This window comes from Stenella coeruleoalba, assembly GCF_951394435.1.
Source record: "Stenella coeruleoalba genome assembly, chromosome: X".
Classification (NCBI taxonomy): Eukaryota; Metazoa; Chordata; class Mammalia; order Artiodactyla; family Delphinidae; genus Stenella; species Stenella coeruleoalba.
This window is the reverse complement of record NC_137152.1, coordinates 117,891,175-117,912,654: the sequence shown is the minus strand read 5'-3', so window position 1 is coordinate 117,912,654 and position 21,480 is coordinate 117,891,175. Positions and strand designations below refer to the sequence as shown.

Genomic DNA, 21,480 nt, shown 5'->3' with positions numbered 1-21,480 from the left:
ATTTTAAAATCTGCTGTCTATATCCATAAATCTATGTATCTATCCTGTGATATATATGCATCTTGGCATGGATGTCCATGGAGTGATCTGAAGAGTAAATGAGCTGCATAATGATGTGCATAGTGTGTTCTAATGTTTATAGGAAAATAAAATAAACACCCCATACAGGGCATTATAGTGGAATTTCTCTCCCTCCCCCGCCAACCCCCTCCTTCCTCTCCCTCTCCCTCTTTCTCCTTTCCTCCCTCTTTCTCTCTCTCTTTCTTTGTATATGACAGATATACTTCAGTGAAACCCATGAGGTAGATACTGGGGGTTAAAATGGGATGTAAAGAGAAAATTATGTAGTGGGAGATTATTAAATGTTGCATTATATGCAACATTTAAGGGTATAAGGTATCTTTCTATCTCTTATGACTGCACATGGCTTGACGATGATCTTAATTTTTAAATAAAATTAAAGCAAGTTTGTGGCATCATTTAAATGCTACTAAACTCTCAACAAAATAACAATCGTAATATTAAAAAGAAATGTAATATTGATGTACACAAGAACATTGACTCTCTATGCTGAGTAACAGAAGCTGGATAAAAATGAGTACATACTGATTCCATTTATATAAAATGCTAGAACATGTAATCTATGGAGACAGCAAGCAAATCAGTGGTTATCTGAGGATGGGGGTGCAGAGAGGGACAAGAGGAAGCAATTGTCAGGGGGTAAGGGGAGACTTATGGGGGTGATGGGTATTTTCACACTTATAATTGTGGTAATGGTTTAACAAGTATACACATATGACCAAACTCATTCAGCGGTCACTTTAAGCATGTGCAATTTATTATATGTCAATTATACTTCAATAAAACCACTTAAAAGGATCGTCTCTTCAGAGAAAAAACAACAAGAACTTTGGAAGGAATAGAGATAAAAGATGTTTGGAGGGGAGATGATGTTGTTTTAGAATTCTTTGTAGACAGTTGCCTGTACTGAGAGCAGACAGCTCTTACTTCCCTGCCCTTGGGAAGCCACTGCTCCACCTTAAGTTTCTTTAGAAAGTGGGCTGATCAGGGTTGAGTTTGTGGCTTCCATCCACCATTATTTGAGTCCTCAGGGTGCTTTCAATAACTTTTAGTAGGGTGAGATTTTTGGCCCTCTGGAGGACCTTTAGTCGCTGGCATCGTAGGGTGAGACGTAGCAAACACTTGTATGACGTAGGTGGCCTGGAAGTGACTTGTCTATTTCTTGGGATGATACTGCCACCTACACACCTCAAACCACATAGGTTCTGGCAATGTACACTTTGCCGTGCCCCTCGTCCAGCCCCCTACCCCAAAGACAGAAACGCCAAGCCCCTTTCCACCTTGCCTGTGGGTTCAAGTGTTAAGTAGGAAATTTATCTTCAGCACTCAGTCCTGACCCATTCCTTATCCCCACTGTCTGGTTAACTGTGATTCTGCCAGTGTCCCCCGCAACCTTGCAGGACTCAGTGTCCCTCCCTCCTCACACACCTGCCTCTTCCCTTCCTTCCCTGCTCCCACCATGAGAGAACTCGCAGAAACACACAGAAATTTTCACAAGTTGATTTTTATTTAATTAGCATCCGTGTACCCTGATGTTGTAAAATTCCGTGTCTACACAGTTGGCCATTTCTCAGACCTCAGACTTGGCAGATATTTCTGAGGTCTCTGGCCTCCCCCTGAGCTTTACTGGCTCACCAGCTCTTCGCTTGGAGGGGTGTTGCCGTATGGCAGTTGGTTCTGCGCGGCCTCTTGGTTCTGCTCGGCCTCTTGGTTCTGCTCTGCATTATTCTGATGTTGATTTAGTGTCTCATCCAGCCTGTGAGAACAGCTGGAGAGTGCTTGTCTTGTAGCTTTCTTCTGCTGTTTTGTGGGGTGGACAGCTTTCTTAGAGGCTTTTTTATTCAGACTCCTTTGAAGGGGTTTCGTCACGGTCTTGGCTGTCTTCAGCACCTGGAAGGACAACAGAGTGAGGTGAAAAGGACATTGGATTAGGGAGAAGAAGATGGGCTATTGATGGAAAGGGAGACTTCATGAGAAGGGGTCAGGGCTGAGGAGGGGGTTTGTGCCAGGCAGGGAGAGGGTAGGATTCTTGGGGGAGAGGGAATCCATGAAGAAAACAGCTTGGGTAGGGTCATCTTACGTGGCCACCACGTCTAGGTCTGAGGTTATAGGGAGCCTCATCCACCCTCCTCCGTTTGGCTCTCGAGGGTTTTCGATCCATGTCTGTATCAGGCTCTAGGAGTCTTTGGCACACCTCAGCTGTATTGAAGCCTACCAGTGGTCTACTCCGGGCCTACTGACCACGCTATATATACAGCTCCCCAGGACGATGAAGGGTCCGTACCCTTAGCCAATGGTGGCTAAGGAGGGACTTAGCCATCACAAAGCAGCCCTTGTGACACGTCTGTTGATGTAGCTCAGACATTTCAAAGAACCATTCCTGACACCTGGGGCGGGGTGGGGGGGGATGATGATGAGGCGGGGTGGGGGGGGATGATGATGAGGCCAGGATGGCTCAGTTAGAGAGAAGAGTCTTCCCAAGCCGAACTGCCACCCTCCTCATATCCCTATGTTCAGTTGTGGTGGTGCACATGGTAGAGAACAAACCTTTCCTCCAAGCTATTCTCCAAGGCCACCCCTACTCAGTGGTTTATTCTGAGATCTCCCACCCTTAGTTATCAGCTAGTGTTTTGGATATCTTACTTAAAATCCCTCCAAAAGCTGTATGGCTGAATTTAAATATTGGTGGAGATATGAATCATCTTACAAACTAACAAAAAGACAGCTCCCATGAATAAACATCTCCCTACCTAGAGCATCTGGCATTAAAGCCTGCTGATTTTGATTAAATTATCTTCTGCCCGCTCTGCAACTTAAAGACAGGGATTAGAATTAACTGCCCACTCATGAAGGTTGCTTTTATTTTTTCTTTTATTCTATTCTTGGACTCTGGCCATATTGTCATCATTGAGTTTGACAATGTTCTTTCTCCTACAGTTTTTCTATTTTTCTTTCATCCTAGAGTCCAACACTCATTTCCTTCCCACAATTAGGCACCTACTCGGATGTGTTTGAATCATGCCCTCGTATATGTTTGTACTCTTGCGAAACATATAGCCTTATGAAATGTGTGTGTGTGTGAATATGGTGCATTGTGCCGTAGACCTCGTTCTGTTTCTTACCTTATGCTTTTAAGTTCAACTTATGTAGCTATATGTATCTCTAGCTAATTGTTTCTAATGCTGCATCATATTCCATTAGAACGAATATCCCAAGTATAACTTGTCCATTCCTTCCTCTTTTGAGGGACATCTATGTTGGCTCTCCACTCCACTGCCAGAAACATTGCTATGAGGAGCATTCTCATTCATGTCTCCCTATGGACTTCTGCATATATTTTTCTGTAATATACGCTCAGGAATAGAATTTCTAGGTCATAGATATCCTTAGTCCGTTTGAGCTGCTAGAACAGAATACCATAGACTGGTGGCTTAAGCAGCAAACATTTACTTCTCACAGTTCTGGTGGCTGAAAGGCCAAGATTAGGATGCCAGCATGGTTGGGTTCTGGTGAGGGCCCTCTTCCTGCTCATGTCCTCACATGGCCTAGCTCAGTGTGTACACACAAAGAGAGAGACAGCTATCTCCTGTGTCTTCCTCTTTTTCTAAGGGCATTAATCCCATCATAAGGCCCCCATCCTCATGACCTAATCCAACTTTAATTTTCTCCCAAAAGCCCCACGTCCAAATACCATCACATCTAGAGGGCTAGGGTTTCAGCATATGGATTTTGGAGGGACACAAACATTGTCTATAAGCAATAGTTTTTTCTAAATACTGCCAGGTTGCTCTCCAGAGTGACAGTACCAGTCTGTTTTCCCAATAGAATTCTATTATTACTTGTTTCCCTGCATACTCATCAATACACAGTGTGGAAGCAGCTTCTGATATGACTCCCAATAATCCCAGCCTCCTGATGTTCACATGCTTGTGTAATCCACTCTCCTTGAGTGTGGGCTGTACCTAGTGTCCTGCTTCTAATGAGTTGAATCAATAGAAGCCAGCAAAAGTCATAGGATGTGATCAACATGATTAAGTTTCCTCTTGCTAGAACTTTGTTGCTGACGGTCTCTCTTGCCCCCTTGTTTTCTCATTCTGATGAAAGCATATAGTGTGGTGCTCAGTGAAGAGACTCGCATATCAAGGAACAGCTCCTGAGGACCTGAGCTTTTTAGTGCAACGACCCACAAGGAGCTGCGTGCTACCAACACCCAATTAGGGTAGCAGATCCTTCCCAACTGAGACTTGAGATGAGGTAGCCTTAGAAGATATGCAGAGCCAGAGGACGAGCGAAGCTGCACCCATATTCTTGATCCATAGAAACTCTGAGATAATAGATTCTGTTGTTTCAAGCCACTAAGTTTTGGGGTAAGTTTTTACACAGCAAGTGATAACAAAGACACTTAGTATAACCCGACTTTTAATTTTAAAAAACTCTGATTGGTAAATAGTGTAATCTCCTTTCACTTCTGTGATTACTAGTGATTCAGCTATTTAGATTTTCTATTCTTTAAATTGTTTCTTGGTTAATAATGTTTCTCATTCTATTGGATTTCTTCTCTTTTTCATGTTGGTTTTACCATTCCTTTGTATTTTATGGATACTAATTCTTTGTTAGTGAACTTTGATATGCTTTGGATAATGTTCAATACTTGTGTTATCCTCCACATAGAGTTCCTGCACCATGTGGTATGTGGTGATATCTTTATCATGTACCTTTTATTTTGAAGGGGTATTATTTCATTGATCATGGCCTCTAGTACTAGGTTGAATGTAGAGACAGTATCAGACATGGATATCCTGAAATTTATGTGCCTAATGTGTTATAGTAATTAGGAGAAGGTTTTCTGGGTTTTATTTTGTTTTATTTGCTACAGAGACTACATCATGTTAAAGAAGTTTCCTGCTATTCTTAGGTTTTGGAAAGCACTTTGTAAAAAATCACGTGTCTTTACCAAATGCTTTTGATCTCCCCATTGAGATGATTATTTAAATTAAATGTTTTCCTTATCTTCTTAGGGTGGGGGATCACACAGACGTATTTTCCTATCTTAAATCAGTCTTCTCTTCCTAAGACAAATCTTACTTGATTATGATGCATTATCCTATTATCATATATTATTTTACAGTTTTGTATCTATGTTCATAAGGGAGATAGCCTTTAAATTTCATTGTATGATCCGTTCTATCTCAGCTATGAAACCATGGTTTACACGAGCCTTATAAGACGGGTTGGTAAGGTTTCTCTCATTTTTTATCTTCTGAAACAGCTTGTGTGAGAGGTGGAATTATCTGTTCCTTGAACATTTTGTACAATATATCTCTAAAGCTATATAGATCTGGGGCTTTCCTGTATGTGGAGCAGTGGACAAGGGTGAGTCTGATGACTGTTTTATTTCTGTAATAGTTACAGGCATTTGGATTTGTGAGATGGGCTAATTAATAATACCCATTTCTTCCCTTTCCGAGTTTGGAACCTATTGGTAGATACGTATGCATCAGAGAGACATAGATAAAGCTGACTGCAAGTTGTGACTTTAGATCTCTAGCCAAGCAGACTTGCTAATAATTCACCCCTGAATTTGCTCCACTCCTTACTACGTGGCAGATCAGAATTCATCATTCAGCTGGTATGCTGATCCTGTGAAAAGTGAGTGGATCCGAAGAGGCTGGGTGAACTATGCCCCACTGCTGCTTACAATTTTACCAAAGAAATCCCTGTCTCTTCCTGGCGAGAAGTGAGTGAGGCTAAATGTGTTTAAAAGTTAGACCAGAGAGAATTCCCTGGTGGTCCAGTGGTTAGGACTCCATGCTTCCACTGCAGGGGGCACGGGTTCAGTCCCTGGTTGGGGAACTAAGATCCTACATGCCACACAGCGCTGCCAAAAATAAAGTAAAATAAAATAAAAAGTTATAGTAGAACAAGTAAGAGTCTCCCAAACAATTGGCCTTTTCAGGTTTTTCTCTGCAGAGTTTAGCCATTTATATTATTTCCCCCAGCAGTATGCTCGTTCTTCTTGGGCTTCAAGCTTATTGGCACACACTAATTCATAATATTATTTCGTTACTTTTTAAATTGCTATAGTATGTTTACTTTTCTCATTCATATTTTGCTTTAGTCTTGGCTCTTTTTTTTTCCTGATGTCTCCCATGGTTTATCTTGTAAATCTTTTAAAGTAATCATTTCTTGATTTTATAATTATTCTTTATTTTTGGTCTGTATTTCCTCATTTGTTTGTTTATATCTATTTCCTCCTTTATGGTTTCGTTCACATTTAGTCTGTTGCCCTTCATTCTAGCTTGTTAAATTGAACACAAAGCTTATTTGTCTTCAGTATAGTTTTTTGAATTCTGATAAACGTATTCAGAGCAGCAATTTTCTCACAGAGTTCTGTGTTAGCTACAAGTCACAAATCTTCTCCTGCTAATTCATGTTAGGAGTATCTCATTTTTATTATTTCTCCTTTCATCCAAGGATTATTAGGTAGTATGATTTTAGTTTCTAAGCATGTTAGGTGTTTAAGCTATCCTTTAAAAGACCTAATTTTATTATAGTCAAACAACACATTCTGTAGGATATTAACTCATGAAAGTTTTCTGAGACTTTCTTTGTAAACTTGTACATGGTAAACTTTTGAGACTATTCCTTGAGTGCTTGAAAATAATGTTTATCCCCTACTTGTGGAGGGTAAGTTTTCTCTATACCAGTTTGTGCTTATTAATTCTATTATTCAGATCCTCTATCTTTGCTTTTTCTCTCCTTCTCCTTTGGTTTCTTGTTGCCTGGCATAATGATTTCCATCTCTTCCCCTTCACCCACCATAATTCTGATGAGGACCATCCTTGGTCAGCAGTCAGTACCTCCTCCACTGACTAATCTAGTTGGACAGTTGCCTGAGCCTAAAAACTTTTCCAGGTGTCCATCTGATGGCCCTAGGCTGAAGCTTCACTGCGAAGTCCCGGAACATCTGCAAGAATTAGAAAAATGTATAGGTCTCTGGACCCCTAGTGAGTGGAGGGGAAATCCCCCTACATTTGTGCTTGTGGGGAGTAGAACTGAAACATTTGAGATTTCCCCCAGCTCGGAAATTTTTAATCACAGTTGATTCTGATCTTTCACACCTTTACTTTTATTATTATAATGTGAGATTTTAGTGAACAGAAAGCGGGAGGCTTTGCTCTCTATTCAGGCAGTGGACATGTAACAACGGCTCAGTAAATGCTTGGATGAGTGAGTGAATGATCACATGAATAAACAAATAGGCACCCGTGAGAATACTGCTACTGGGAAGCACTAAATGTCAACTTTCACATCATCATCTATGATTATTGTGTTGAATAATCCTCATCTTGTTTAAATAAGCATTTCATTAAGACTAATACATATTTATACATGCCAGTAAGCCATTGGTGTTTCTTTCCTCTGATGTCCTTATTCATGTCCCTTTCCTTGGGCCTCTTTGTCCTTAATTTCTCTATCTGTATAAAGTAATTACTCTTTAATTGTGTGAAGGTCATACTGTATTATGTAAAATTACCTTTTGTTTGTCAAATGGATCTGTCTAAAATGGTACCCAGATTCCCATTTGTCTTTTGAGAAATGTGTTCATCATCTTTCTGGCATATAGACATCCTTAATTGTTTCCTAGTAAGCTATATTTTTTTCTTTATGGCTTATAGTTGATATGGTTTTTTAAACATATTATTGTTTGGAGCAAGTATTAGAGATTGGAAGGCACTGAGGCTTATTGTTCTCTCTTGTAAAATCTTTAGCAAGCTCTTCTGGTATTACTGATATCTTTTTTTTTTTAAATATTTCTTTTTTTTTTTACATCTTTATTGGGGTATAATTGCTTTACAATGGTGTGTTAGTTTCTGCTTTATAACAAAGTGAATCAGTCATACATATACATATGTTCCCATATCTCTTCCGTCTTGCGTCTCCCTCCCTCCCACCCTCCCTATCCCACCCCTCCAGGCTGTCACAAAGCACCGAGCCAATATCCCTGTGCCATGCGGCTGCTTCCCACTAGCTATCTACCTTACTACGTTTGTTAGTGTGTATATGTCCATGACTCTCTCTCGCCCTGTCACAGCTCACCCTTCCCCCTCCGCATAACCTCAAGTCCGTTCTCTAGGAGGTCTGCGTCTTTATTCCTGCCTTACCCCTAGGTTCTTCACGACATTTTTTTTCTTAAATTCCATATATATGTGTTAGCATACGGTATTTGTCTTTTTCTTTCTGACTAACTTCACTCTGTATGACAGACTCTAGGTCTATCCACCTCATTACAAATAGCTCAATTTCGTTTCTTTTTATGGCTGAGTAATATTCCATTGTATATATGTGCCACATCTTCTTTATCCATTCATCCGATGATGGGCACTTAGGTTGTTTCCATCTCCGGGCTATTGTCAATAGAGCTGCAATGAACATTTTGGTACATGACTCTTTTTGAATTTTGGTTTTCTCAGGGTATATGCCTAGTAGTGGGATTGCTGGGTCATATGGTAGTTCTATTTGTTGTTTTTTAAGGAACCTCCATACTGTTCTCCATAGTGGCTGAACCAATTCACATTCCCACCAGCAGTGCAAGAGGGTTCCCTTTTCTCCACACCCTCTCCAGCATTTATTGTTTCTAGATTTTTTGATGATGGCCATTCTGACTGGTGTGAGATGATATCTCATTGTAGTTTTGATTTGCATTTCTCTAATGATTAATGATGTTGAGCATTCTTTCATGTGTTTGTTGGCAGTCTGTATATCTTCTTTGGAGAAATGTCTACTTAGGTCTTCTGCCCATTTTTGGATTGGGTTGTTTGTTTTTTTGTTATTGAGCTGCATGAGCTGCTTGTAAATTTTGGAGATTAATCCTTTGTCGGTTGCTTCATTTGCAAATATTTTTCCCATTCTGAGGGTTGTCTTTTGGTCTTGTTTATGGTTTCCTTTGCTGTGTAAAAGCTTTGAAGTTTCATTAGGTCCCATTTGTTTATTTTTGTTTTTATTTCCATTACTCTAGGAGGTGGGTCAGAAAGGATCTTGCTGTGATTTATGTCATAGAGTGTTCTGCCTATGTTTTCCTCTAAGAGTTTGATAGTTTCTGGCCTTACATTTAGGTCTTTAATCCATTTTGAGCTTATTTTAGTGTATGGTGTTAGGGAGTGATCTTTTTTTTTTCTTTTATATAAATTTACTTATGTATTTATTTATTTTTGTCTGCGTTGAGTCTTCGTTCCTGCACACGGGCTTTCTCTAGTTGCGGCGAGCCGGGGGATACTGTTTGTTGCGGTGCGTGGACTTCTCATCGCAGTGGCTTCTCTTGTTGCAGAGTACGGGCTCTAGGCGCGCAGGCTCAGTAGTTGCGGTGCGTGGGCTCAGTCGTTGTGGTTCGCGGGCTCTAGAGTAGTTGTGGCGCACGGGCTCAGTTGCTCCGCAGCATATGGGATCTTCCGGGACCAGGGCTCGAACCCGCGTCCCCTGCATTCTTTTTTTTTTTTTTTAAACATCTTTATTGGAGTATAATTGCTTTACAATGGTATGTTAGTTTCAGCTTCACAACAAAATGAATCAGTTATATATACACATATGTTCCCATATCTCTTCCCGCTTGCGTCTCCCTCCCTCCCACCCTCCCTATCCCACCCCTCCAGGCGGTCACAACGCACCGAGCTGATCTCCCTGTGCTATGCGGCTGCTTCCCACTAGCTATCTACCTTACGTTTAGTAGTGTATATATGTCCATGCCTCTTTATCGCTTTGTCACCGTTTACCCTTCCCCCTCCCCATAGCCTCAAGTCCATTCTCTAGTAAGTCTGTGTCTTTATTCCTGTTTCACCCCTAGGTTTTTCATGACATTTTTTTTTTCTTAAATTCCATATATATGTGTTAGCATACGGTATTTGTCTCTCTCTTTCTGACTTACTTCACTCTGTATGACAGACTCTAGGTCTATCCACCTCATTACAAATAGCTCAATTTCATCTCTTTTTATGGCTGAGTAATATTCCATTGTATATATGTGCCACATCTTCTTTATCCATTCATCCGATGATGGACACTTAGGTTGTTTCCATCTCTGGGCTATTGTAAATAGAGCTGCAATGAACATTTTGGTACATGACTCTTTTTGAATTATGGTTTTCTCAGGGTATATGCCCAGTAGTGGGATTGCTGGGTCATATGGTAGTTCTATTTGTAGCTTTTTAAGGAAGCTCCATACTGTTCTCCACAGTGGCTGTATCAATTTACATTCCCACCAGCAGTGTAAGAGGGTTCCCTTTTCTCCACACCCTCTCCAGCATTTGTTGTTTCTAGATTTTTTGATGATGGCCATTCTGACTGGTGTGAGATGATATCTCATTGTAGTTTTGATTTGCATTTCTCTAATGATTAGTGATGTTGAGCTTTCTTTCATGTGTTTGTTGGCACTCTGTATATCTTCTTTGGAGAAATGTCTATTTAGGTCTTCTGCCCATTTTTGGATTGGGTTGTTTGTTTTTTTGTTATTAAGCTGCATGAGCTGCTTGTAAATTTTGGAGATTAATCCTTTGTCAGTTGCTTCATTTGCAAATATTTTCTCCCATTCTGAGGGTTGTCTTTTTGTCTTCTTTATGGTTTCCTTTGCTGTGCAAAAGCTTTTAAGTTTCATTAGGTCCCATTTGTTTACTTTTGTTTTTATTTCCAAATCTCTAGGAGGTGGGTCAAAAAGGACCTTGCTGTGATTTATGTCATAGAGTGTTCTGCCTATGTTTTCCTCTAAGAGTTTGATAGTTTCTGGCCTTACATTTAGGTCTTTAATCCATTTTGAGCTTATTTTTGTGTATGGTGTTAGGGAGTGATCTAATCTCATACTTTTACAGGTATCTGTCCAGTTTTCCCAGCACCACTTATTGAAGAGGCTGTCCTTTCTCCACTGTACATTCCTGACACCTTTATCAAAGATAAGGTGTCCATATGTGCGTGGGTTTATCTCTGGGCTTTCTATCCTGTTCCATTGATCTATCTTTCTGTTTTTGTGCCAGTACCATACTGTCTTGATTACTGTAGCTTTGTAGTACAGTCTGAAGTCAGGGAGCCTGATTCCTCCAGTTCCTTTTTTCGTTCTCAAGATTGCTTTGGCTGTTCGGGGTCTTTTCTGTTTCCACACAAATTGCGCAATTTTTTGTTCTAGTTCTGTGAAAAATGCCAGTGGTAGTTTGGTAGGGAGTGCATTGAACCTATAGATTGCTTTGGGTAGTAGAGTCATTTTCACAATGTTGATTCTTCCAATCCAAGAACATGGTATATCGCTCCATCTATTTGTATCATCTTTAATTTCTTTCATCAGTGTCTTATAGTTTTCTGCATACAGGTCTTTTGTCTCCTTAGGTAGGTTTATTCCTAGATATTTTATTCTTTTTGTTGCAGTGGTAAATGGGAGTGTTTTCTTGATTTCAATTTCAGATTTTTCATCATTAGTATATAGGAATGCCAGAGATTTCTGTGCATTAATTTTGTATCCTGCCACTTTACCAAATTCATTGATTAGCTCTAGTAGTTTTCTGGTAGCATCTTTAGGATTCTCTAGGTATAGGATCATGTCATCTGCAAACAGTGACAGCTTTACTTCTTCTTTTCCGATTTGGATTCCTTTTATTTCCTTTTCTTCTCTGATTGCTGTGGCTAAAACTTCCAAAACTATGTTGAATAAGAGTGGTGAGAGTGGGCAACCTTGTCTTGTTCCTGATCTTCGTGGAAATGCTTTCAGTTTTTCACCATTGAGGATGATGTTTGCTGTGGGCTTGTCATATATGGCCTTTATTATGTTGAGGAAAGTTCCCTCTATGCCTACTTTCTGCAGGGTTTTTATCATAAATGGGTGTTGAATTTTGTCAAAAGCTTTCTCTGCATCTATTGAGATGATCATATGGTTTTTCTCCTTCAATTTGTTAATATGGTGTATCACATTGATAGATTTGCGTATATTGAAGAATCCTTGCATTCCTGGAATAAACCCCACTTGATCATGGTGTGTGATCCTTTTAATGTGCTTTTGGATTCTGTTTGCTAGTATTTTGTTGAGGATTTTTGCATCTATGTTCATCAGTGATATTGGCCTGTCGTTTTCTTTCTTTGTGACATCCTTGTCTGGTTTTGGTATCAAGGTGATGGTGGCCTCATAGAAGGAGTTTGGGAGTGTTCCTCCCTCTGCTATATTTTGGAAGAGTTTGAGAAGGATAGGCGTTAGCTCTCCTCTAAATGTTTGATCGAATTCGCCTGTGAAGCCATCTGGTCCTGGGCTTTTGTTTGTTGGAAGATTTTTAATCACAGTTTCAATTTCAGTGCTTGTGATTGGTCTGTTCATATTTTCTATTTCTTCCTGATTCAGTCTTGGCAGGTTGTGCATTTCTAAGAATTTGTCCATTTCTTCCAGATTGTCCATTTTATTGGCATAGAGTTGCTTGTAGTCATCTCTCATGATCTCTTTTATTTGTGCAGTGTCAGTTGTTACCTCTCCTTTTTCATTTCTAATTCTATTGATTTGAGTCTTCTCCCTTTTTTTCTTGATGAGTCTGGCTAGTGGTTTATCTATTTTGTTTATCTTCTCAAAGAACCAGCCTTTAGTTTTATTGATCTTTGCTATTGTTTCCTTCATTTCTTTTTCATTTATTTCTGATCTGATTTTTATGATTTCTTTCCTTCTGCTAGCTTTGGGGTTTTTTTGTTCTTCTTTCTCTAATTGCTTGAGGTGCAAGGTTAGGTTGTTTATTCGAGATGTTTCCTGCTTCTTAAGGTGGGCTTGTATTGCTGTAAACTTCCCCCTTAGAACTGCTTTTGCTCCATCCCACAGGTTTTGGGTCATCGTGTCTCCATTGTCATTTGTTTCTAGGTAGTTTTTGATTTCCTCTTTGATTTCTTCAGTGATCACTTCATTATTAAGTAGTGTATTGTTTAGTCTCCATGTGTTTGTATTTTTTACAGATCTTTTCCCGTAATTGATATCTAGTCTCATGGCGTTGTTGTCAGAAAAGATACTTGATACAATTTCAATTTTCTTAAATTTACCAAGGCTTGATTTGTGACCCAAGATATGATCTATCCTGGAGAATGTTCCATGAGCACTTGAGAAAAATGTGTATTCTGTTGTTTTTGGATGGAGTGTCCTATAAATATCAATTAAGTCCATCTTGTTTAATGTATCATTTAAAGCTTGTGTTTCCTTATTTATTTTCATTTTGGATGATCCGTCCATGGGTGAAAGTGGGGTGTTTAAGTCCCCTACTATGAATGTGTTACTGTCCATTTCCCCTTTTATGGCTGTTAGTATTTGCCTTATGTATTGAGGTGCTCCTATGTTGGGTGCATAAATATTTACAATTGTTATAGCTTCTTCTTGGATCGATCCCTTGATCATTATGTAGTGTCCTTCTTTGTCTCTTTTAATAGTCCTTATTTTAAAGTCTATTTTGTCTGATATGAGAATTGCTACTCCAGCTTTCTTTTGGTTTCCATTTGCATGGAATATCTTTTTCCATCCCCTTACTTTCAGTCTGTATGTGTCTCTAGGTCTGAAGTGGGTCTCTTGTAGACAGCATATATAAGGGTCTTGTTTTTGTATCCATTCAGCTAATCTGTGTCTTTTGGTGGGAGCATTTAGTCCATTTACATTTAAGGTAATTATCGATATGTATGTTCCTATTCCCATTTTCTAAATTGTTTTGGGTTCGTTATTATAGGTCTTTTCCTTCTCTTGTGTTTCTTGCCTAGAGAAGATCCTTTAGCATTTGTTGTAAAGCTGGTTTGGTGGTGCTGAACTCTCTCAGCTTTTGCTTGTCTGTAAAGGTTTTAATTTCTCCATCAAATCTGAATGAGATCCTTGCTGGGTAGAGTAGTCTTGGCTGCAGGTTTTTCTCCTTCATCACTTTCAGTATGTCCTGCCACTCCCTTCTGGCTTGTAGGGTTTCTGCTGAGAGATCAGCTGTTAACCTTATGGGGAGTCCCTTGTGTGTTATTTGTTGTTTTTCCCTTGCTGCTTTTAATATGCTTTCTTTGTATTTAATTTTTGACAGTTTGATTAATATGTGTCTTGGCGTATTTCTCCTTGGATTTATCCTGTATGGGACTCTCTGTGCTTCCTGGACTTGATTAACTATTTCCATTCCCATATTAGGGAAGTTTTCAACTCTAATCTCTTCAAATATTTTCTCAGTCCCTTTCTTTTTCTCTTCTTCTTCTGGAACCCCTATAATTCGAATGTTGGTGTGTTTAATGTTGTCCCAGAAGTCTGAGACTGTCCTCAGTTCTTTTCATTCTTTTTTCTTTATTCTGCTCTGCAGTAGTTATTTCCACTATTTTATCTTCCAGGTCACTTATCCGTTCTTCTGCCTCAGTTATTCTGCTATTGATCCTATCTAGAGTACTTTTAATTTCATTTATTGTGTTGTTCATCGTTGCTTGTTTCATCTTTATTTCTTCTAGGTCCTTGTTAACTGTTTCTTGCATTTTGTCCATTCTATTTCCAAGATTTCGGATCATCCTTACTATCATTATTCTGAATTCTTTTTCAGGTAGACTGGCTATTTCCTCTTCATTTGTTAGGTCTGGTGCATTTTTATCTTGCTCCTTTATCTGCTGTATGTTTTTCTGTCTTCTCATTTTGCTTATCTTACTGTGTTTGGGGTCTCCTTTTTGCAGACTGCAGGTTCGTAGTTCCCGCTGTTTTTGATGTCTGTCTCCAGTGGCTAAGGTTGGTTCAGTGGGTTGTGTAGGCTTCCTGGTGGAGGGGACTAGTGCCTGTGTTGTGGTGGATGAGGCTGGATATTGTCTCTCTAGTGGGCAGGTTCACGTCTGGTGGTGTGTTTTGGGGTGTCTGTGGCCTTATTATGATTTTAGGCAGCCTCTCTGCTAACGGGTGGGGTTGTGTTCCTGTTTTGCTAGTTGTTTGGCATAGGTTGTCCAGCACTGTAGCTTGCTGGTCGTTGAGTGAAGCTGGGTGCTGGTGTTAAGATGGAGGTCTCTGGGAGATTTTCGCCGTTTGATATTATGTGGATCTGGGAGGTCTCTTGTTGACCAGTGTCCTGAAGTTGGCTCTCCTACCTCAGAGGCAGAGCCCTGACTCCTGGCTGGAGCACCAAGAGCCTTTCATCCACACGGCTCAGAATAAAAGGGAGAAAAAGTAGAGAGAATTAGTAGAAGTATGAAGAAAGAAAGAAAGAAAGAAAGAAAGAAAGAAAGAAAGAAAGAAAGAAAGGAGTGAGGGAGGGAGGGAGGCAGGGAGGGAAGGAAGGAAGGAAGGAAGGAGGGAAGAAAGAAAGAAAGAAGCAAAGAAGGAAAGAAAGTAGGGAAGGAGGGAGGGAGGGAGGAAGGAAGGAGGGAAAGAAGGAAAAAAGACAGAAAGAAGATACAGTAAAATTATATAAAGTATAATAAAGTTATTGAATTAAAAAATACTTATTTAGAAAAAAAAGGGACGGATAGAACTTTAGGACAAATGTTGGAAGCAAAGCTATACAGACAAAATCTTACACAGAAGCATACACATACACCCTCACAAAAAGAGGTAAAGGGGATAAAATCATAAATCTTGCTCTCAGAGACCACCTCCTCAATTTGGGATGATTCGTTGTTCAAAGGAGGGAGGGAAGGAAGGAGGGAGGGAAGGAAGGAAGGAAGGAAAGAAAGAAAGAAAGAAAGAAAGATAGAAAGAAAGAAAGAAAGAAAGAAGGTAAAGTATAATAAAGTTATTAAATTTATTAAGAAAAAAATTTAAAAAAAAAGCCATGGACGGATAGAACCCTAGGACAAATGGTGGAAGCAAAACTATACAGACAAGATCCCACACAGAAGCATACACATACACACTCACAAAAAGAGGAAAAGGGGAAGAAAATCATAGATCTTGCCCTCGAAGCCCACCTCCTCAATTTGGGATGATTGGTTGTCTATTCATGTATTCCACAGATGCAGGTGCATCAAGTTGATTGTGGAGCTTTAATCCGCTGCTCCTGAGGCTGCTGGGAGAGATTTCCCTTTCTCTTCTTTGTTCTCACAGCTCCCAGGGGCTCAGCTTTGGATTTGGCCCCGCCTCTGCGTGTAGGTCGCTGGAGGGCGTCTGTTTTTTGCTCAGACAGGACGGGGTTAAAGGAGCCGCTGATTCGGGGGTTCTGGCGCACTGAGGCCGGGGGAGAGGGAGGGGCACGGCGTGCGGGGTGGGCCTGCGGCGGCAGAGGCCGGCGTGACGTTGCACCAACCTGAGGCCCGCCGTGCGTTCTCCCGGGGAAGTTGTCCCTGGATCCCCTCTTTTCACTTTTTAACTCTTCTCCAGAGGGATCGAATCAGCGCATGTCCCCGGCGCCGCCGGCTGCCCTGGGGCCGCCGCGCCGGGTCTGTGCGTGTTCAGCTCGGCCGGCCCCCCTAGTTACTTTTAATTTTACATCTCCAGCTGGCGTGCAGTTCCAAGATTCTGGAGAAGCCCTTTTTAAGTGGGGGATGTGTACCCAGGTTCAATTCCCTGAAATTTGTCTGTGATCTGGGTAGTTAGAAGGACCTGGTATCGTCCCTTCCAAGGAGGTTCAAGGGCAGTCATATTCTTCGTGATTCGAAATCAGAAGAGTGGGAGAAAATTGGAAACATTAGTTTGGAGAGTTGCAGCCAGACATGTGAGGAAACTAGAAGAACTCAGGATCCAGTTCAGTTTACAGATACACAGTTCTTTCCTCTCACCTTTCTTATTTCTAACTGGCTTTAATTACATATATTTATTAGAATTCTTGACCTTTTAGAATCCTTTATTCCTAGTGAAAACTAAGAAGTGATCAGTGTGGACTGTTTGTTACACTAGCATTCTGTGGATTGGCAAATTTATAAATACTTTTCACAGTTTCTAGAAGTATATTCTTCCTCTTAGTAATTTTTCAATGTGGCACAAAATATGCTTACTGATAGAACCAAATATCTTCAGTTCCTCTGCCAAAGAAAGCCAAAAGTGGATAAATCTATGTTCAGTAATTAATGTTGCAGTATTTTATCTTACTTGGAAATGATCTAGATGTTCAATGACTAGCCTTCATTTAACTTATCTCATCCAACTTTAAGGTTTTAAGTTACCAAAAAGAGTTTGGAAACTATTCTTAAGCAAATATACCATAAGGCATGATTATTGCTGAAAAGTACACTTATAAATTTTTATCTTACATCTCCTTAATTTACTTGTTCTTAACAATTGTTTAATTACTCCTGAAAATTTCATGAGACATTGAACAGCCAGCCATCATCTTAAGTTACCATTCTTGCTGACAAATTATGTAACAGAGATTGCAAAAGCGTATTTGACTTCAGTTAACCTTGATAGAATAAAAATATTCTACTTAATACTGATCACTCTAAAGACATGCCTGTTTCAATTAAACCAACAGACTTAAACTAGCTTTCATTCACCAAAGATTATGCTAGATCACGTGAACTTGAAAAACACTTGGGTTGGTCTGTACATTTCTTAGCATACACTTGATTTATATAAATGTTTGTTTTTTCAGCCTATTAAATAGAGCTCTTTACAAATGAATTTTGCCTATACCATCCAAAGGTAGAAGAATATCACATATTTATCACCTACATACATAAACATACAGACAGATGCAGAGGTCTTATAGCTTTTGTTTAAAGTTTTTAGGCATGAGATACATACAATAATGCAAAATTCACTAGTTCATAAAAGAATGGTTGGGTTCCAATTGTGTTTCTGGCAGATAGAATAAGTTAAGTTTACCTGCTCAGATGGTTAAAGATTTTACTAATACTAGTGGGAAAAAGTGTTAAGATTTTTCATTCACTCAATGTCCAAATAGCTGCTGCTGCCACTTCTTTTTTCCCCGATAAGAATGACTTCCCTGGAGTCTGTATTTCATGAGATGCCTCTGGGCATCCTAGAGAAGACCAGGTAAAACATTGATATCTCACAGCTCTCCCTGGGAGGGAAAGGCTCCATAACCAATGTGTTTTCCAGCCAATGTAAATTGGGAAAGGAAGGGACAACGTGAAATTTTCCCTTCCTCTCTCGACCAGGCTCCACAGATTTTGGAGAGCTGACCTTGGTAAGAATTCTTACCCTTTGCCAGGCTTCTGCCAGTTTTCCCAGGATGCCGTCTGCAGGATTCGGAGTGAGTGGGGTGTCCCAGTAGGTCTCATCCTGGTCACTAGAAACTGTAGAGGAGGAAGAATAACTTTCCCTCTACCCTTCAGAGTGAGTGCCTGGCTGAGACCCCTTTCCTCTAGGGCACCTCGTAAGGGGATAAGGTTATCTCAGGTGGTTAAAAGTTCTCCACTGTGGCCACTGTAACACAGGATTATCTTTGGTAAGGTTAACCTTAAAACAAAATTTTATTCACCTGAGGCCTCATACTGGACCCAGTCCGGTTTCTAGGTCAAACCCAATCTGTCCTGGACCGGGTCTGGTTTCTAAGTTGGACCCAGTCCGTCCCCAGACCCATTTCGGTTTCTAAGGCGGAACCACTTTGTTCTGCACCGGCTCCAGTTTCAAAGTCGGACGGACCGAGTTTGTCATCGGACCTGGTCCATTTTCTAAGTCGTCCTGGTCCTCGTCCCCTTTGTAAGTTGGACACAGTTCGTCCCTGGAATCGGTTCGGTTGCTGAGTCGGAACAAGTCTGATTCTGGCCAGTTTCTCGCCCCACTCCGGAGAAAGAAAGGCTCGAAGTCTGAAAGCTCATAACGTAAACGCCGGAGCTGGGATCCAGCCTCCGAGACGAACTCGCCCACCTCCAGAGGCAGCGAGCAGGCAGCCGGTCAAGGGGCTTCACAGGTACCTCTGCTTGTTTGCTCAGTGCTCCTGGGGGCTCCTTTGGTTCCCTGTTCTGACATCAGAACTATTAAAAGATAAACTGAGGCATATTAAAAATTCTTAAGAGTCTGAAGAAAAATCAGAATCGGGCAGCACCAAACCGGAAGTGGTTAGGAGTGGCCTGCTGACCGGAACTGGGTAGGGGGGGAACTTTTACAGAGAAAAGGCATAACCAAGGTAAGGAAATTATCGATGGGATGTAGCTTCAAGCTTAGTTGACTGTTTGGGATTGGTCGTCCTTAGGTTTCAATCTGGTAACCTTGAGGCATTTACAGGATTAGATTTTGATTTTGGTTTGCTTATATAGGCCTCCAAGGCATTAGAGCCACCTCCATCTAAGGACCTCCTTGTTTAATTAATTCAACACTCGAGCTGAAGTTTATAAGGTATTTTCCTCCTCCACTTTTTTTTTTTTTGCAGGGGATTAGCGGATTAAGATAGCTATCAAATCTCTTATAACAGAAATCTTTTTTTATTTCTCGTAATAGGTCGTCTAGTGGGCGACTGACCTGCAGAGATCCCTTCTCTTGGCTATAGCAAGGTATGTCCATGCGGCAAATTTATTAATTGTTCACACGTGGCCTTTGGCTGTTCCAGGTCCCTGGCTGCTAGCAGAACCCCAGTTTTGTACAGGTGTTTGCCTTCCCAAGTCCTCAGAGTAGACCTCCCACCAGAGATCGTAGGCCTGGCTTCTGAGTATACATATGGAATAGCTGGGGAACTTTTAAAACCTACTCTTGCCTAGCGTTAACATTGTTTCCACAGCTCCCAGGTGATTCCAATGTGCAGCTAGGCCTGAGAACCATTCCTCTTGCTGTGATTGGTTTCGGGCATGGACATGTGATATAGTCCCGGCCACTGAGAGGAGTTTTCATGGTGAGGGGAAAGAGCGGGGGCGAGCACATCTGGAAGGAAAGATCCCCCTCTCTCCGCCCAGAGAGGGGTGGATGTGATAAAAGCGCTCCTCTTTCTTACTGGTCTTTACTGTCTGCGTGGGAATGTCGGTTAAGTGCTGCAGCCAGCCATCCTCGGTGCTCTGAGGATAAGTGTAAAATGCTAGGGCGGGAACGCTTGCCTGGGTCTTTGATACCTTGTTGCGTCCCTGGCTCACTGAAATTAACCAACCGCGCTGCCTAACTCCAGGCTGCCTGTTATGCGGTATAATAAATCCTGGTGCAGCCCAAACTGCCCTGATCACACCTCTTGTGCAGTGGTAGAGAGTTAAGTTACTGGCACCTAGCATGATCTTTACTGCTCATTTGGGTGTTATTGGTGAAATGGCCCTCCCACTGAGAATGCGTTTTCTTTTTTAACCTGGACATAAAGACGTAAGCGCTGGTGACTTTGAAGAAGTGCTTCGCATGTATTCAGGGTTAAATAGGCTTTGTGAATGAAGGGTAAACCTAATGACCATATATGATACAGTTTCACTGGAATCGCTCTTTAATGTTAGAAAGAAACTTTAAATGAATCTCTGGAACAGCCCATTGATGAGTTGTAACAGCCTATGGCCTAAGTTTGACCTTGCAAGTAGATACCTTTTTGTTACTTTTGTCTTGGGTGATATGCAGACCTACATTGTAACAATGTGTTTTGTGGTTAGGGAATATTCTGATACAAAGTTGTAGTTACTCTTTTACAAAAGTTGCAATGCTTTTTTTTTTTTTTTTTTTTTGCGGTACGCGGGCCTCTCACTGTTGTGGCCTCTCCCGTTGCGGAGCACGGGCCCAGCCGCTCCGCGGCACGTGGGATCTTCCCGGACCGGGGGCACGAACCCGGGTCCCCTGCATCGGCAGGCGGACTCTCGACCACTGCGCAACCAGGGAAGCCCCCTAGTTACTTTTTTTATTTTTTTTCACTTTTTTTTTAACATCCTTATTGGGGTATAATTGCTTTACAGTGGTGTGTTAGTTTCTGCTTTATAACAAAGTGAATCAGTTATACATATACATATGTTCCCATATCTCTTCCCTCTTGCGTCTCCCTCCCTCCCACCCTCCCTATCCCACCCCTCCAGGCGGTCACAAAGCACCGAGCCAATATCCCTGTGCCATGTGGCTGCTTCCCACTAGCTATCTACCTTACGTTTGTTAGTGTGTATACGTCCATGACTCTCTCTCGCCCTGTCACAGCTCACCCTTCCCCCTCCCCATAACCTCAAGTCCGTTCTCCAGTAGGTCTGTGTCTTTATTCCTGTCTTACCCCTAGGTTCTTCGTGACACATTTTTTTCCTTCTTAAATTCCATACATATGTGTTAGCATACGGTATTTGTCTTTTTCTTTCTGACTTACTTCACTCTGTATGACAGACTCTAGGTCTATCCACCTCATTACAAATAGCTCGATTTCGTTTCTTTTTATGGCCGAGTAATATTCCATTGTATATATGTGTCACATCTTCTTTATCCATTCATCCGATGATGTGCACTTAGGTTGTTTCCATCTCCCGGCTATTGTCAATAGAGCTGCAATGAACATTTTGGTACATGACTCTTTTTGAATTTTGGTTTTCTCAGGGTATATGCCCAGTAGTGGGATTGCTGGGTCATATGGTAGTTCTATT

The 21,480-nt window shown here is 41.0% G+C and overlaps 1 long non-coding RNA gene across 6 annotated transcripts in view; it reads left to right on the top strand.

Annotated features, from left to right (window-relative positions):
• Positions 1–21,480, top strand: part of LOC307179901 — a 552,143-nt gene that overhangs the window by 11,976 nt on the left and 518,687 nt on the right. For all 6 annotated transcript variants that reach the window (XR_013825591.1, XR_013825592.1, XR_013825593.1 and 3 more), the window contains exon 2: positions 19,406–19,458. This is a non-coding gene — a long non-coding RNA (uncharacterized lncRNA). The remainder of the gene's footprint in view (positions 1–19,405; positions 19,459–21,480) is intronic.